Source organism: Petaurus breviceps, unplaced genomic scaffold (assembly GCF_028583685.1).
Source record: "Petaurus breviceps papuanus isolate PSGF00001 unplaced genomic scaffold, PetGlider_PUasm1.0 90255, whole genome shotgun sequence".
Classification (NCBI taxonomy): domain Eukaryota; kingdom Metazoa; phylum Chordata; class Mammalia; order Diprotodontia; family Petauridae; genus Petaurus; species Petaurus breviceps.
Genome location: NW_027187200.1, coordinates 500,802 through 508,088, shown reverse-complemented (window position 1 = coordinate 508,088; position 7,287 = coordinate 500,802). Strand labels below are relative to the sequence as shown.

General features: G+C 39.3%; 1 pseudogene; it reads right to left on the bottom strand.

Moving 5' to 3' along the window:
- Positions 1–6,079: 6,079 nt before the first annotated feature.
- Positions 6,080–6,468, bottom strand: LOC138176835 (ubiquitin-like protein 5 pseudogene; annotated as a pseudogene).
- Between the last annotated feature and the right edge of the window lie 819 nt (positions 6,469–7,287).

Genomic DNA, 7,287 nt, shown 5'->3' with positions numbered 1-7,287 from the left:
CTCACTCAGCATCAGTTCTTTTAAGCCTCTCCAGGTAAATATGAAGACCGCCTGCTCCCCGTTTCTTATGGCGCAATAGTATTCCATAACATGCATATACCACAACTTGTTCAGCCATTCCCCAATTGATGGGCACCCCCTTAATTTCCAATTCTTTGCCACAACAAAAAGAGCTGCTATAAACATTTTTGTACATATGGGTCTTTCTCCCATTTCTATAATCTCTTTGGGATTTAACCCTAGGAGTGGTATTGCTGGATCAAAGGGTATGAAAGTATTTATAGCCCTTTGGGCATAATTCCAGATTGCTCTCCAGAAAGGCTGGATCAGTTCACAACTCCACCAACAATGCATTAGTGTTCCAGTTTGCCCACATCCTCTCCAGCATTTGTCATTTTCCTGTTTTGTCATCTTAGCCAATCTGACTGGTGAGATGTGGTACCTCAGAGTTGTTTTGATTTGCATTTCTCTAATCAATAGTGAATTAGAGCATTTCTTCATGTGCTTATAGATAGCTTTAATTTCTTTCTCCGAAAACTGCCTGTTTATATCCTTTGACCATTTATCAATTGGGGAATGACTTGTATTCTTATACATTTGACTCAACTCTCTGTATATTTTAGAGATGAGTCCTTTGTCAGAGACATAGGTTGTAAAGATTCTTTCCCAATTTCCCACCTCCCTCTTAATCTTGGTTACATTGGCTTTATTTGTACAGAAACTTTTCAATTTCATGTAGTCAAAATTATGCATTTTACATTTTATAATGTTCTCTAATTCCTGTTTCGTCATAAAGTCATTCCCTCTCCACAAGTCTGATAGGTAAACTATTCCTTGTTTTAGCAAACTGCTTACAGTATCAACCTTTATACCTAGATCATAAACCCATTTAGACTTGATTTTGGTATATGGTGTTAGATAATGGTCTATGTCCAGTTTCTGCCATACTATATTCCAGTTTTCCCAGCAGTTTTTGTCGAACAGTGAGTTCTTATCCCAAAAACCAGGGTCTGGGGGTTTATCAAACAATACATTACTGTAGTCGTTGACTTCTGAATCTCGTGTGCCTAATCTATTCCATTGATCCACTTCTCTATTTCTAAGCCAGTACCAGGTAGTTTTGATGACTGCTGCTTTATAGTACAGATTGAAATCTGGTAAAGCTAGTCCACCTTCCCTAGCATTTTTTTTTCAATAATTCCCTTGATATTCTGGACCGTTTATTCTTCCAGATGAATTTTGTTACTATTTTTTCTAACTCTATAAAGTAGTTTTTTGGTAAATTAATTGGTATGGCACTAAATATATAATTTAATTTAGGTAAAATTGTCATTTTTATTATATTAGCTCGACTCAGCCATGAGCAATTGATATTTTTCCAATTAGTTAGATCTGACTTTATTTGTGTGAAAAGTGTTTTGTAGTTATGATCATACAGGTCCTGGGTTTGTTTTGGCAGGTAGATTCCCAAATATTTTATAATGTCTACAGTAACTTTAAATGGGATTTCTCTTTCTACTTCTTGCTGTTGGATTTCATTGGAAATATATAGGAATGCCGAGGATTTATGTGGGTTTATTTTATATCCTGCAACGTTGCCAAATTTATTTATTGTCTCAAGCAGTTTTTTACTTGATTCTCTAGGATTCTCTAAGTATATCATCATATCATCTGTGAAGAGTGATAGCTTGGTCTCTTCTTTGCCTAACTTGATTCCTTTGATTTCTTTTTCTTCTCTAATTGCTACTGCTAACATTTCTAGTACCAGATTGAATAAGAGGGGTGATAGTGGACACCCTTGTTTCACCCCTGATCTTATGGGAAATGCTTCCAGCTTCTCCCCATTGCATATAATACTTGCTGATGGCTTTAAATAGATGCTACCTATTATTTTAAGGAAGGCTCCATTTATTCCTATACTTTCTAATGTTTTTAATAGGAATGGATGTTGTATTTTGTCAAAAGCCTTTTCTGCATCTATTGAGATGATCATGTGGTTTCTGCTAGTTTTATTGTTGATATGATCAATTATACTGATGGTTTTCCTAATATTAAACCATCCTTGCATTCCTGGAATAAATCCTACCTGATCAAAGTGTATTATTCTTGAGTAGTCTTTTGGCTAGTATTTTATTTAGAATTTTTGCATCCATATTCATGAGGGAGATTGGTCTATAATTTTCTTTCTCTGTGTTATCTCTTCCTGATTTAGGTATCAGTACCATATTTGTGTCATAAAAAGAATTTGGTAGGACTCCTTCACTAATTTTCCCAAATAATTTGTAGAGTATTGGAATGAATTGTTCTTTAAATGTTTGATAGAATTCACTAGTGAATCCATCTGGCCCTGGAGATTTTTTCCTAGGGAGGTAACTGATGGCTTGTTCAATTTCTTTTTTGAGATGGGATTATTTAAGTAATTTACTTCCTCTTCAGTTAATCTGGTGTAATGGGAATGCAAATTTGGAAGATCTTCCCTGCCCCTAGGCTAGGGTGCACCTGAAGCCTGGGGTGGGAGGCTTGTTTTTCAGTTGATACTTTTTGATTGGCCAATGAGTCAACAAGGTTGTTACATTCTCTGAGACAGGAGAAGGCTATATAAGCCCTGATGTGTAGCTTTGTTTTGGGACTCACTTTGAGAAGTGTTCTGTGATTTGATCTGAATTCTGGGAAGCCGTTGTTGAGAGTCCCCCGGCTTTGAAAAACCCAGATCTAATTTGGTATGGATGTAATGGTTGGACAGTTTGGAAATCTGTCTACTTGATCTGTTTCTGTCTTGATAATTCTGCCTGTATACTTTGAAGTTCAGGGTGCTGACCTTTTTGCCCTGAACAAGGTAAACGATATATGGTCTGACTGATTAAAGTAAGCTTGTTAACCCATTTTGAGTTGCTTTCCTTTAACAAAGCAGATCCAAGAACCTGTGTTGGCAGGCACCCTGGGGACACTGGGTGCTTGCTGCCACATCTGGGCAACTTGTATGTTTCTAAATACTCATCCATTTCCCTAAGATTGTCAAATTTATGTGCATACAATTGGGAAAAATAATTCCTAATTATTGTTTTGATTTCCTCTTCATTGGAGGTAGATTCACCCTTTTCATTTTTGATACTCATAATTTGGTTTTCTTCTTTCTTTTTTTTTTTATCATATTGACTAAGGGTCTATCAATTTTGTTGTTTTTTTCATAAAACCAGCTCTTGGTTTTATTTATTAGTTCAATAGTTTTCTTAATTTCGATTTTATTAATCTCTCCTTTAGTCTTCAATATTTCTAGTTTAATATTTAATTGGGGATTTTGAATTTGTTCTTTTTCTAGGTTTTTTAATTGCATGCCCAATTCGTTGAGCTCCCTTTTCTCTAATTTAATCACGTATGCACTCAGGGATATAAAATTTCCCCTAAGAACTGCCTTTAATGCATCCCACAGATTTTGGTATGTTGTCTCATTATTATCATTCTCTTGAATGAAATTACTGATTGTTTCTATAATTTCTTGTTTGACCCACTCATTCTTTAGGATCAAATTGTTTAATTTCCAGTTAGTTTTTAGTCTGTCTTTCCCTGGCCCTTTATTGCATATAATTTTTATTGCATCATGATCTGAGAATGATGCGTTTAATATTTCTGCCTTACTGCATAGAATTGTGAGGTTTTTATGCCCTAGAACATGGTCAATTTTTGAGTATGTGCCATGAACCGCTGAGAAGAAAGTATATTCCTTTTTATCCCCATTCAGTTTTCTCCAGAGATCTATCATACCTATCCTCTCTAAAATCCTGTTCACCTCCTTAACTTCTTTCTTGTTTATTTTGAGGTTGGATTTATCAAGTTCAGATAGGGGGAGATTAAGGTCTCCCACTAGTATAGTTTTGCTATCTATTTCTTCCTCTAATTCCTTTAGCTTCACCTCTAGGAATTTGGATGCTACACCACTTGGTGCATATATGTTAAGTAGTGATATTGCTTCATTCTCGATGGTGCCTTTTAACAGGATATAGTTTCCTTCCTTATCTCTTTTAATTAGGTCAATTTTTGCATTTGCTTTATCTGAGATAAGGATTGCTACTCCTGCTTTTTTTACTTTAGCTGAGGCATGATATATTTTACTCCAACCTTTTACCTTTACCTTGTGTGTATCCCTCTGTTTCAGATGTGTTTCTTGTAAACAGCATATTGTAGGATTATGATTTCTAATCCATTCTGCTATCCGTCTCCGTTTTATAGGAGAGTTCATTCCATTCACATTTACAGTTATGATTGTTATCTGTTTCTTTCCCCTTATCCTATTCCTGCCCCTGTTAATGTTCATATTTTTCCTCCCTTCTCCCTTCCCCCCCTTAATAGTTTTCTTTTTGACCACCGCCTCCCTCAGTGTTCCCTTTTCGGCCCCCCTACCTTTTCCTCCCCTTTTCCCTTTACTACTTCCCTCTCTACAAACCACTCCCACCCCCCTTTTGTAACCCTTTCCCCCTCCTACTACCTGTAGGATATTGTTATACTTAATGAGGTATGCTATTTTTTCTTCGCATCAAGAATGAAAGGAACAAATCTCATGCGAAGCTCCTCTCCCTCCCCTCTTTCCCTCTAAAATGATGTGTGTTCTCCTTGTTTACCTTTCTAAGTCACTGCTTCTCGTAATTGGAGGTTGAATTTTCCATTGAGTTCTGGCTTTTTTATCAAGAAGGTCTGGAACTCTGTTATATCATTGAATGACCATCTCTTTGCCTGGAAGAATATGCTCAGTCTCACTGGGTATGTGATCCTTGGTTGTAATCCAAGCTGTTTTGCCTTCCTGAAAATTGTATTCCACTGCCTCCGATCTTTCAGTGTGGAGGCTGACAAATCCTGTGCAATCCTCACTGTGGACCCTCGATATCTGAATTGTTTCTTTCTGGCCGCTTGAAGTATTTTCTCTTTTATCTGGTAGTTCTGGAGTTTGGCCACAACATTTCGAGGATTTTTCAGTTTGGGATCTCTTACAGCAGGTGTCCGGTGGATTCTGTCGATTTCTATTTTCCCCTCAGGTTCAAGTATCTCAGGGCAGTTTTCCTTAACGAGCTCTTGGAGAATGTTGTCCAGGCTCATTTCTTCATCATAATTTTCTGGTAGGCCTATGATTCTCAGATTATCTCTCATGGATCTGTTTTCCAGGTCAGTTATTTTTTCTTTGAGGTATTTTACCTCTTTTTCTAATTTTTCATTTTTGTTGTTTTGCTTGGCTATTTCTTGGTTCCTCGTAGAGTTATTTGTTTCCATTTGTTTAATTCTGGTTTTTAGCAAATCATTTTCCTTGGTTAATTTTTGAAGCTCCTTTTCCATATCATACACTTTTCTTTTTAGAGAGATGTTTTCCTCATTATAATGCTTTTCGAATTCTGCTATTTTTGTTTTGAGAGAATTATTCATTTTCTCTTCTATCTCTCTCATTTTGCTTTCAAAGTTCCTTTTGATCTCATCTAGGAGAGCCTTCTGTGCTTGGGATCCATTCCCTGTTGAAGTTTCAGCTGTGGGTGTGGAGTCCACATTGTCTCCCTCTGAGGTTGGTTCCTCCCTCTGAGGATAGTAGGACTCTAGAGTCTTTGTCTTTGTAGTCTGCTTTCTACCCATTTTGAGGCAGGGTCCTAACCACGCCCTTCCTCTAGGATCCCAAGCCTTTACTGTAGAGGGTTTTGTCCTGGACAATAGTTACTATATTTTCAGGGTCAGAGGGGGGGTTTGGAGCAAGTGGGGTTCACTCTGTCATCCTCGTCTTTGGAGGTCCTGAAAGGGGCTTTTTTAACAAAGATTTCTGTCCTATGATGTGGTAGCCCCAGGAGTGTTTGCTGTCCAGTATAGGGGCCCCTGTCTTTGCTTCTTACCTTGCTCTTTCCAGTCCCAGCCCTTTGGTGATAGGCCTGGTAGTGGACCTTGTGGTTGGTGGGAAGACTTGCCCTCGGAGTTGATCAGGCCCCTTCCTGGCCTGCGTCCACCACCGCGCCTTCCGGGCCGGAGCTGTGCCGCCGCCACCGCGCTGTCCCGGCCCGCCGCCACGCCTACCCGGCCTGCAACCCGCCACGCCTTCCCGCGCAGCTTATTAGACTTTTTAAAAGGGAAGAGAGGTGCAGATTTGGGGGATGGTGTGTTGCTACCCCTATTGGTAATAAAGCTCCAGGTTCATTCCATCATGGATCTCATAATCCCCCAGAGTCACATGGTCCTTGAAGATTGTGTACCATTTCTTCAGAGCAATCTTGTTCCAGCGGGTACCTGTCTGAGCTGCAATCAGTTTCTTCAGGTCTCCTATTGAGTCGTCAGTATTGCACTTCACACGGACCTTCTTGCCCAGCTGGTTGTTACATACAACCTCGATCATGGCTTCTAGACACCCATGGCCCCACCCGCAGGCCCCGGCCCTCAACCCAGATGCCCCTAGCCCCAAGCCGCGGTAGCTCCTGACTCACTGCGCACCCCAATCTTTCCCATTCTTAAAGAGACAGCAATACTGAACTCATCTAGCACATTCCAGAAATATTTATTAAAGCCTCTTCCAGACATGAAGGTATAAAGGGAAAATTAGACACAGTCCCTTCTCCCAAAGATCACATTTAAATAGGAGGGCTAAGACATATACCAATAACTACAGCATGGGGTTCAATGAAATCAGAAGAAAGGAAAGACCAAAGAGCTGTGAGAATATGCGGAAAGAGAAATGACTTTTAGCAGGTGAGAGCTGAGGGAGAGATTTGGGAACAGGGAGGGATAACATCTGAGTTGAGCCTTGAAGGGAGGGGAGGAATTCAACAGGATGAGATGGGGGAGGTGAGAGTCTATTTTAAACTTGAGGTAAATAAAGTTAGATGAATAATAGCAAAGGGATAGAGGCAAAAGTAAGCAGGATGAGAACAGGGGATGATGACTGAACCATTTTGGTTGTAGTGAAGAGTACATGAAAGGGAGTAAAATGAGATAAGACTAGAAAGGTAGGATAGAGACTGATCATGCCAGGCTAAGAGGTCTTACTTTTTTTCCATATGGGCAATAGGGAGTCAATGAAGGTTATTGAGCAGGAGAGGGTTATAATCAAGGTGGTACACTGGAAAGATTGCTATGGCACTTGTCTAGAGGATTAATTGAAGCAGTGAGAATGGTGGCTTCTAGCCTAGGGGCTTGGGAATATGGTGGTGCCATAAGAAAACTAAGGAAGAAAGAAATAAGAAAGAAATGAAGGAAAGAACAAGGGAAGGAATGGAGAAACAAAGGGAAGAAGGGTGTTATTTGTCCTTCATGCTCAAAGAGGACCAAAAT